Consider the following 9708-nt stretch of genomic DNA (forward strand, 5'->3'; position numbering starts at 1 on the left):
CCCACCCCAGTGGTGGTAACCACAGCAGCCGTGATGTTGGACTACGTTATACAAGGGTTATCATGTTGGCTGTAGCGCTGATACGTCATGTATATCATCGTTCAGTGTTGCTGAGCTTCCCGGCGTTGTTGGATCGTCTCTCTTATGTTTGTAGTGACGGTTCACGCGGCGAAGGAATTTAAAGTTGAAGGTGTTGTGTACACAGACTTGCTCGTGTAGCCGCAGTATTAGTAATAAAGTCAACTTTAAAATTAGGATTTTTTGGAGTTTTCTGCCAAGACCAAAAAGCATATTGAGCTCTGTTCATAGCACCTAGTTAACCTAGTTAACCTAGAACAAGGTCAAAGTAACCTAGTTAATCTTGACCAAGGTCAAAGTAACCTAGTTAATCTTGACCAAGGTCAAAGTAGGCCTCTTGCAGTGCAATTTCTCAGCTTGTTTATACCTGACCACCGGTCCCTGATACCTTCTATTATCTATAATTGTTTTCACTGGGTGAAGCACTGTAGCCAGGAAAGACTTCACTGCATTCTCTTCACAGGTTGTCGGCGCTACGTTATTATTTAGCATAAAATGTGTCCCTTCTGATTGGTGGATATGTCTTCTTGAATACCTGCAGGGAATACTGGTCGTATCGGTAGCTCCAGGTGTGGGCGTGGGTAAGATGTGGGCGTGGGGCAGGTGTGGACGTGGGGCTGATGTTGGCGTGGGGCAGGTGTGGGCGGAGGGGTGGGGCGGAAGAAAGACTGCCTCAGGACAAGACAAACTCGCCCACACCAAATCTGTGATCCCAGGCAATAAAGGTCGAGTATCTGGAAGAACAATATTGGTAGAGCTAGCAATAAAGATGTCACAGCTCCTCCCCAGCCCTCACCACCACTTCATAGCCCCCACCTCTCTCCTTAGCCCCCGCTATCTCTTCATAGCCCCCACTACTACATGCTCTCACTACCTCGTCATAACCCTCACCTCCACCGTCAGTTTGCGTGCGGCCAGCAGTAACAGCCTGGTTGATTAGACACTGATCCACCACGAGGCCTGGTCTTAGCCGGACAGCGGGGGCGTTGACTCCCAGAAACCCTTTCCAGGTATACTCCCTCTACCCTGCTCCCCCATCTCTCTCCAGCCTTCACCGCCCCTCCTCAGCTCCCATCACAAACAATTTAACATGACACGTACAAAACAAATTTTACCTATTTTCGCCGCATAGTCCCTTATCAACATACTTAAAGTGAACAAGAGATGAATGTAAATTATAATGTAATCTCTGTTTACACCAAAATTGCCCATCATTACTCTGAAAAAATATTCGTTTAAGAAGTCCCTTGAAAAGATGTATCCAGTGTACAGGAAATTCCTTTTAAATACTGCAGCCAGATTACCTGGAGTTTATCTGGAGGTTATTCCGGGGATCAACGCCCCCGCGGCCCGGTCCATGACCAGGCCTCCCGGTGGATCAGGGCCTGATCAACCAGGCTGTTACTGCTGGCCGCACGAAGTCCAACGTACGATCCACAGCCCGGCTGATCCGGCACTGACTTTAGGTATCTGTCCAGCTCTCTCTTGAAGGCAGCCAGGGGTTTATTGGCAATTCCCCTAATGCTTGATGGGAGGCTGTTGAACAGTCTTGGGCCCCGGACACTTAGGGTGTTTTCTCTTAGTGTACCAATAGCGCCCCTACTTTTAATTGGGGGGTAATTTGCATCGCCTGCCCAGTCTTTTACTTTCGTAGGGAGTGATTTCTGTGTGCAGATTCGGGACCATTCCTTCCAGGATTTTCCAAGTGTAGATTATGATATATCTCTCCCTCCTGCGTTCCAACGAGTACAAGTCAAGTGCTTCCAAGCGTTCCCAGTAGTTAAGGTGCTTGACAGAACTTATACGTGCAGTAAAGGATCTCTGTACACTCTCTAGATCTGCAATTTCACCTGCTTTGAATGGAGATGTTAATGTACAGCAGTATTCCAGCCTAGAGAAAACTGATTTGAAAAGGATCATCATTGGCTTGGCATCTCTCGTTTTGAACGTTCTCATTATCCATCCTATCCTTTTCTTCGCACTTGTGATCGTGGCACTATTGTGATCCTTGAAAGTGAGATCCTCAGACATTACTACTCCCAGGTCCCTTACATTATTTTTCCGCTCAGATACCCAGGATCATCACATAGAAATTTAATCACTAAAGCAACTGAAAAAAAGATGTTTGTTTTATGTACACAAAACTGTCTATTAGCGTTCAAACATGTAAAAAAAAGAATTATTTTTTCCCCATTATACATAGAATGAACTGCATGTGTAAGCCCGAAATTCTGGAGAGGCTTGGATTACATCACGGCTTAATTTATAAGACCAGTTGAAATTACCCTTGAATTAGTCATTTCTTCTTGTATCTACTTAGATAATGTGACCTGATATTGTATATAGCCTTATCCCTTGTGTGGCTGTTAGTCTGCTGAAGAGGACCTCAGTTTGAGCAGGAAACCTATAATACCTGAACTATTGTTTCGTGTGGGTTTGTGCAACTGAAAGTTTATTTGCTTTATTTGGGAACAAATTTAATTAAGATGAAAGTAATAGAATAAATTAATATCTGGGTAGAAGGGAGAGATGGAAAAGGGCTTCAGTAACACATATGACACAACAAGCTTCTAATGTTAAAATATTAATCTCTGTAAAACTTTTTCACACCGTCATTAAAACTTAAACAGATTTTCACGAAACGTTCTGACAATGAAAGCTTGCTTGACATTTGTGTCTTGTAAACGATCCTTGACAAAGGTGACAATCAAGAAACTGTCGAAGTGTTTAGGAATTTTATTTTGAAAGCAACATCAAAAGGTTGCCTGGGAGTGTAGGCGCGAACCTCGCCTTCCCACGGCGATCCACCACCGTCTAATAAACTGCAAACAGGCGTCCACCAGCCTCTTCATACAGCTCAAACAAGGCCATTAACTTCCCCCTGATTGGCCGCACCATGACGACCAATCGACGCCAGGGAAAATATTCCGCGAAGATGAACGCTTTCTCAATACCCAAAGTTTCCAGTTGTTCAGATGCCGGGATGTTTTTCTCGCTGAGTTCACTAGCAACGCTCTACAATGACCAATAATGTGGCAATAGAAGCGTTGAGTCCACTCCAGAGCTCAGACAAGGATATCACTTTCTCGGTGATTGGCTGTTTCCGGGCAACCAATGGGAGGCGCGAATTACAACAACACCGACTTCAATATTAACCGATATTTTTGATGGCGCTCCGCTCCGTTTAATTTCAGTTATGAGGAAACCTGAATGCCTCTGATCATTCCAGATTCTATTAGCGCATATAATTTTGATTTATTATTGAACGGCGTGAATGAGTGGCGGCATAATACGCTCTGGGTCGCCTAGAGGACACGGCTAGGGAAAGGGAGACGAGGCTCAAGTAATACATGGTGTGCAGGAGTAATTGGACTCCTATCATCACCCTGTATTATGGCCCGCTATTATCGCCTCTGATGACAGTACCCCATGGCGGCCGCTCAACCGAAACTTATTGGCAAATAACGAAATATTTTACGTGTCAGGTGACAGCGCTCGGGTGCGCTCAGATGCGAGCATGAAGATAGCAGCCACTGGAAGGGTCGAATTCCTTATAGTTGACTGATGAACAAGACACGAAGCCAAGGTGGCAGTAATTATCAGATGACTGATCCTGTTGTGCTTCACACATGAAGAAGAGAGATGGGATGATATATGTATATGTATGTATATATATATATATATATATATATATATATATATATATATATATATATATATATATATATATATATATATATATTATATTATAATTCAAGTAGTTTCAGGAAATTCTCTTCAGCAGAAGAGGACGTCTAACCATTGTCGAAGTATTCAGAACTTTCTTCTTTCTCAGTATGGATTGACTCTTGGTATTGCATGTTTCAGCAAGCTGAGAAAGTATGTCCTAACTTCCATGTGATTCATTTGCTCTCTCACATCCGTGCCTCTTTCGTTTCAGGCAGCCTATCACTGTCAAAACCTATGAGTATCTTGTACGTCGTTACCATATCTCGTGGACCTTCTCTTTCATTTCTTGAGCCTTTCCTGGTAGTTCATCCATCTCGGTTCTTGAACCGATCTAGTTACAAATCGTAGGATCTTCAGCTTTGAAATCCTTTTTTTCCAGGAGCGGGCTCCATGCTGGTGCTGCGTATTCTAAAATATGAATGACATACGTCGTGCACAATGTCTTTAAAATCTCTGTATTGAGGTATATGAAGGCAAATTTAGCCCTTCACTGAACTGGAGCTAATTATTCCATTTCTTGAATGGAATTTGACTACCTCTCATTCCACAGGTACTTTATGACCCCTACAGGTTTAGTGCTCCTCATGAACATAATACATTTACCCTAAGTTTAATGAAGCAGTTTCTGAAAGTTTTCTGAAATATGATTTTTTCTATGTAACTTACTGTAACTTAATTTTAAGTGTTTTTAAAAAAATAAGATGGCCAAGACACGTCTGGCAGCGCGTTGTCTGGGTAATCTCAGGCAACACTGAAATCTGCACGTGTATCCCAGCCTGGTGTTGGGGCCGGATTTGAATCACACGCCATTATTATCCAGATTATCTTTCCCATTAGTCTTTATCCTCTGTGGATAATAAATGTATTTTTGTTTGCATTGCTCTCGACGAATAAGTTATCCGATGTAGCTGTTTAGTGTTGTTATAACGTACTGACGTGTACGTTATAACGCACTGACGTGTACGTTATAACGTACTGACGTGTACGTTATAACGTACTGACGTGTACGTTATAACGTACTGACGTGTACGTTATAACGCACTGACGTACATTGTATTGTGATGTGTTATAACGTACTGACGCAGACTGTAGTGCTCTTTTGTAACTAACAGTCTATAGCGCACTGCTGTTACTAACTGCAGTAGCTGTGTAATAATCTGTGTTCCCTAACTTGCATTGCTAAGGCGGAAATCAGGTACGAGACCAGCCATCGTGCTAGAAATATTTTGATATCACGAATTGGAGTGACTATAGGCACTAAGTTTATACGAAGTGGTGGTGTAGAGAAAACGTTAACTTCAAGAGGAAGGTAACTCTCAGTAGAGTAAAAAAAAAAAATCGTTGGTCTACTACAAGAATTTAGATCTGATTCCAGTGTCACACTGTTTCTTTCTTTGGTCACCATTACAGTAGAAAAGATTTTTATTTATATTGTTATGTCGTTCCAAAATATGTAAAGAACTGTAGTAACTAGTGGCCATTTGAAATGTGTTAATTGCTAGGCTCTGCATAAAATTGCTTGAGATTTGAAAACGACGCTCAGACATTGTCAACAATATATTCTCTAAGACATCGACAGAATTTCTCTTAGGCCTCGACAGAATTTTCTCGAAGCCTGCAATAAGATTTTCTTCTAGACTTCAACTAGAATTCTTTGAAAGTTGTCCACATTATTACCTCTGAGAATGAGCAGCAAAGAGTGACGAGATTCTCCGAATCGTCGCTCAAGATAGGAAAAATGCGACTCTTGATTTCCATCTTTTATAAAGTGTGTGGCAATAACATTCTGAGTCTCTGTAAAAGGTCGTTTTTACGTGTTTCATAAAATGGTGTCATATCCTGTCTGATCTCTCGATTTAGCTTTCTGATAATGTAAAAATTCGCATGAAATGCGAATTTTCACATTATCAGCTCCCACTGTGATTCATATTATTATATCCCACTGTGATTTATATTATCACCTCCCACTGTGATTCATATTATCACCTCCCACTGTGATTCATATTATCACCTCCCACTGTGATTCATGTTATCACCTCCCACTGTGATTCATGTTATCACCTCCCACTGTGATTCATGTTATCACCTCCCACTGTGATTTATGTTATCACCTCCCACTGTGATTCATGTTATCACCTCCCACTGTGATTCATATTATCACCTCCCATTGTGATTCATATTATCACCTCCCACTGTGATTCATGTTATCACCTCCCACTGTGATTCATGTTATCACCTCCCACTGTGATTTATGTTATCACCTCCCACTGTGATTCATGTTATCACCTCCCACTGTGATGTTATCACCTCCCACTGTGATTCATATTATCGCCTCCCACTGTGATTCATGTTATCGCCTCCCACTGTGATTCATATTATCACCTCCCACTGTGATTCATATCACCTCCCACTGTGATTCATATCACCTCCCACTGTGATTCATATTATCACCTCCCACTGTGATTTGATTCGTCCAGGGAATGGTTAAGACACTATAGCATAGATTTCACGAGGTAGTCGTACTCTCCCAGTTTGGGGTGACAAAGAATGGAGTGTATGAGCGACTATATAAATGCTAAGAATCTATTTTCTCAAACACAAACATTACTTTCACACGTATGGATAAATCTAAACTATTAATTTATATTCATATCTTTTAAGTGGGCGTCCAATAGTGTGAGATAATTTTAGATGCGTCTCGTGTCTCGTATCAAAAGTGTTTTGAGAGACTCGCGAGACAGGCATCAAATTGCAAAATGAATTTTGTGATGGAATTCTAGTTGTACATTCGTAAGAACTAAATTTTAAACATCGTTTCGCTTATGGGGAGGTTATAAAAGTCTCCCCTGGAATATACCTGGAGAGAGTTCCGGGGGTCAACGCCCCCGCGGCCCGGCCTGTGACCAGGCCTCATGGTGGATCAAGCCCTGATCAACCAGGCTGTTACTATTGGCCGCACGTAATCCGACGTACGAACCACAGCCCGGCTGGTCAGGTACTGACTAGGTGCCTGTCCAGTGCCTTCTTGAAGACAGCCAGGGGTCTATTGGTAATCCCCCTCATGTATCCTGGGAGGCTGTTATATAAAAACATTTCGCTTAAAATCATCGTCAGGATACAGGTCTCGGGCGAAACGTTGAGCTTGCATCTCTTGCCCCCGGAACTAGCCACTATAATGTAATCCACAGCGCTGTATGACTCAAGTGGGTTTAGCGCTTAGTTTTAATTATAACAATAATATTGTAACCCAAAAAATTCTAAACCAACTGAGAACATTGTCTCTCGAACGATGTTTTTTTTTTTCCCCCCAATTTCGACGCTAAATGCAGATTTATTCAAACGAATTTGGCCTTGTGGGTTTAGAGCTTCGTTGTGATTATTATAATGATTCAAACAAAACGCTGCATTAGCGAGGTAAAATACATTAGCATGTATGATTATCATGAACAATTATTGTCATCGATAAGTATTATCAATAATTATCATTAATCTTTATTAGCTATGATTGCTCTATGACCCCTTTAGGGTTTATAATTGGTATTATTATTTTTTGCATTTACTTTTATTTTTATTAATATTTTTAGTTATAATCATTATGATTATCAATGGTTATTTTTCGTTTCAGAATCCCAAGTAACACTCGACTTGAAGGAACAAGAATTTAAGGTGGACTGCAGAAGGTGCGTTTTTTTACTATAAATTAACGTAATTAAGATACCTTAATTGCCTTGGTATATTAACTATCTATTAAGGCAATTAAGGTATCTGTTAAGGTAATCAAGGTATTAACGTAATTAAGGAATCAAGGTTATTAAGGTATCAAGGTAATTAAAGCATCTATAAAGGTAGGGCATCTATTAAGGTAATTAAGATATATATTAAGGTATATGTTAAGGTAATTAAGGCATTTAAGAGAATTATGGTATCTATTAAGGTAGTTAAGGTATCTATTAAGGTAGTTAAGGTATCTATTAAGGCAATTAAGATACGAAGGTAATCAAGGTAATGGTTATATTACCAAAGCGTACCTTTTATATACCTTTAAAGAGTTTCGAGAGTTTCTCTACTCTCTGAGCCCGGCTATGGGGCAGGCTCGTCTGATGCTTGCCTGGTCAGCCAGGCTGCTGCTCACTGGAGGCCGCTGCCCCACATAGTTCATTCCCAAATCAGAATAACCAGCTAGAGACACTTAACAACGATCTCAGCGAAGGGGAAGAAACAGCGTAAAGCACAGAACTCAGGAACGGAGAAACATAAACTAGGGGGGAGACGTCTGGGTCCTTGGTGAAGCAAGATCATCAGACTGGCTGATGAGGTGATGGTGATCTAAGATGCTTCCTAACACGGAGTGTCATGTCTACCTTCTGTTTCTAGTTTGCTGAGTAGCTGTTGGTCATTACTGTTGGTCATTCCAGCAGGAAGTTGGTAGTTTGATAACTAACAGCAGGGTTAACTAACATTAGGATTATTAACTAACAGCGGGATTATTAAATAACAGGATTACTAACAGGATGTTTAAATAAGAGTAATGATTTAAAGGATTAATAACTAAGAGGATGATTAACTAACATGATTAACTGAAAAGAGATTAATAATTAACAATATGATTATTAACTACTTAATAGGATAATTAACAGTAGGATTAATAACTAACAATAGGACTATCACCAAGAGAAATATTAACTCAGTTATTAGATAAACTTAATTATTTAAACATTTTACAATGACCTCTACGGGTTTACCGCTCCCCATGAATGTAATAATTTAATAATCATCAGATTTCTGGAACTGTCTTCATATTAATCACCGATTGATTTGGCTGCGTTGAAAGGCTCTTGATCTCGGAAATTAGAGGTACACCTCCCTTGGATAATACTGGATAACTTCCCATTACCTAATGGCTTCATGACCCTTGCGGGTTTGGCGGTGGGTGGCCCCCAAGGCGGTGAACTAAGGTTTTTGTTACGTGTATAGAGCGTTTAATAATTCAGTGATTGGTGGCGCGCGCGCGCACACATACACAGTGCATCACGGACGCTTAACCCAGGATAACCCAGGATAACCCAGGTTAACCCAGGATAATCTAATAGGTCGCAATGCAAACAAGTCACTGACTATGTGTTTACACGAGACAAAAGTTGAAATTTATATAATATATATATATATATATATATATATATATATATATATATATATATATATATATATATATATATAAATGCTGTAGCAAGGAGGTGGTTGGAGGCAGTGGAGATGTTCTGTCTAAGAGCAATGTGTGGTGTGAATATTATGCAGAAAATTCGGAGTGTGGAAATTAGGAGAAGGTGTGGAGTTAATAAAAATATTAGAGGGCTGAAGAGGGTTTGTTGAAGTGGTTTGGTCATTTAAAGAGAGTGGATCAAAGTAGAATGACATGGGGAGCGTATAAATCTGTAAGGGAAGGAAGGCGGGGTAGGGGTCATCCTCGAAAGGGTTGGAGGGAGGGGGTAAAGGAGGTTTTGTGGGCGAGGGGCTTAGACTTCCAGCAAGAGTGCGTGAGCGTGTTAGATAAGAGTGAATGGAGAGGAATGGTATTTGGGACCTGACGAGCTGTTGCAGTGTGAGCAGGGTAATATTTAGTGAAGGGATTCAGGGAAACCGGTTATTTTTATATAACCGGACTTGAGTCCTGGAAATGGGAAGTACAGTGCCTGCACTCTAAAGGAGGGGTTCGGGATATTAGCAGTTTGGAGGGATATGTTCTCTCTCTTTATACGTATATGCTTCTAAACTGTTGTATTCTGAGCACCTCTGCAAAAACAGTGATTATGTGTGAGTGAGGTGAAAGTGTTGAATGATGAAAGTATTTTCTTTTTTGGGGATTTTCTTTCTGTTTGGGTCGCCTGCCTCGGTGGGAGACGG

At 40.9% G+C, this 9708-nt stretch overlaps 1 long non-coding RNA gene across 2 annotated transcripts in view; it reads left to right on the plus strand.

Annotated features, from left to right (window-relative positions):
* The window catches only part of LOC138853302 (uncharacterized), an 81231-nt gene that overhangs the window by 38989 nt on the left and 32534 nt on the right, over positions 1-9708 (plus strand). For both annotated transcript variants that reach the window (XR_011392509.1, XR_011392510.1), the window contains exon 2: positions 7433-7487. This is a non-coding gene — a long non-coding RNA (uncharacterized lncRNA). The remainder of the gene's footprint in view (positions 1-7432; positions 7488-9708) is intronic.

The sequence above is a fragment of the Cherax quadricarinatus genome, chromosome 27 (assembly GCF_038502225.1).
Source record: "Cherax quadricarinatus isolate ZL_2023a chromosome 27, ASM3850222v1, whole genome shotgun sequence".
Taxonomy (NCBI): Eukaryota; Metazoa; Arthropoda; class Malacostraca; order Decapoda; family Parastacidae; genus Cherax; species Cherax quadricarinatus.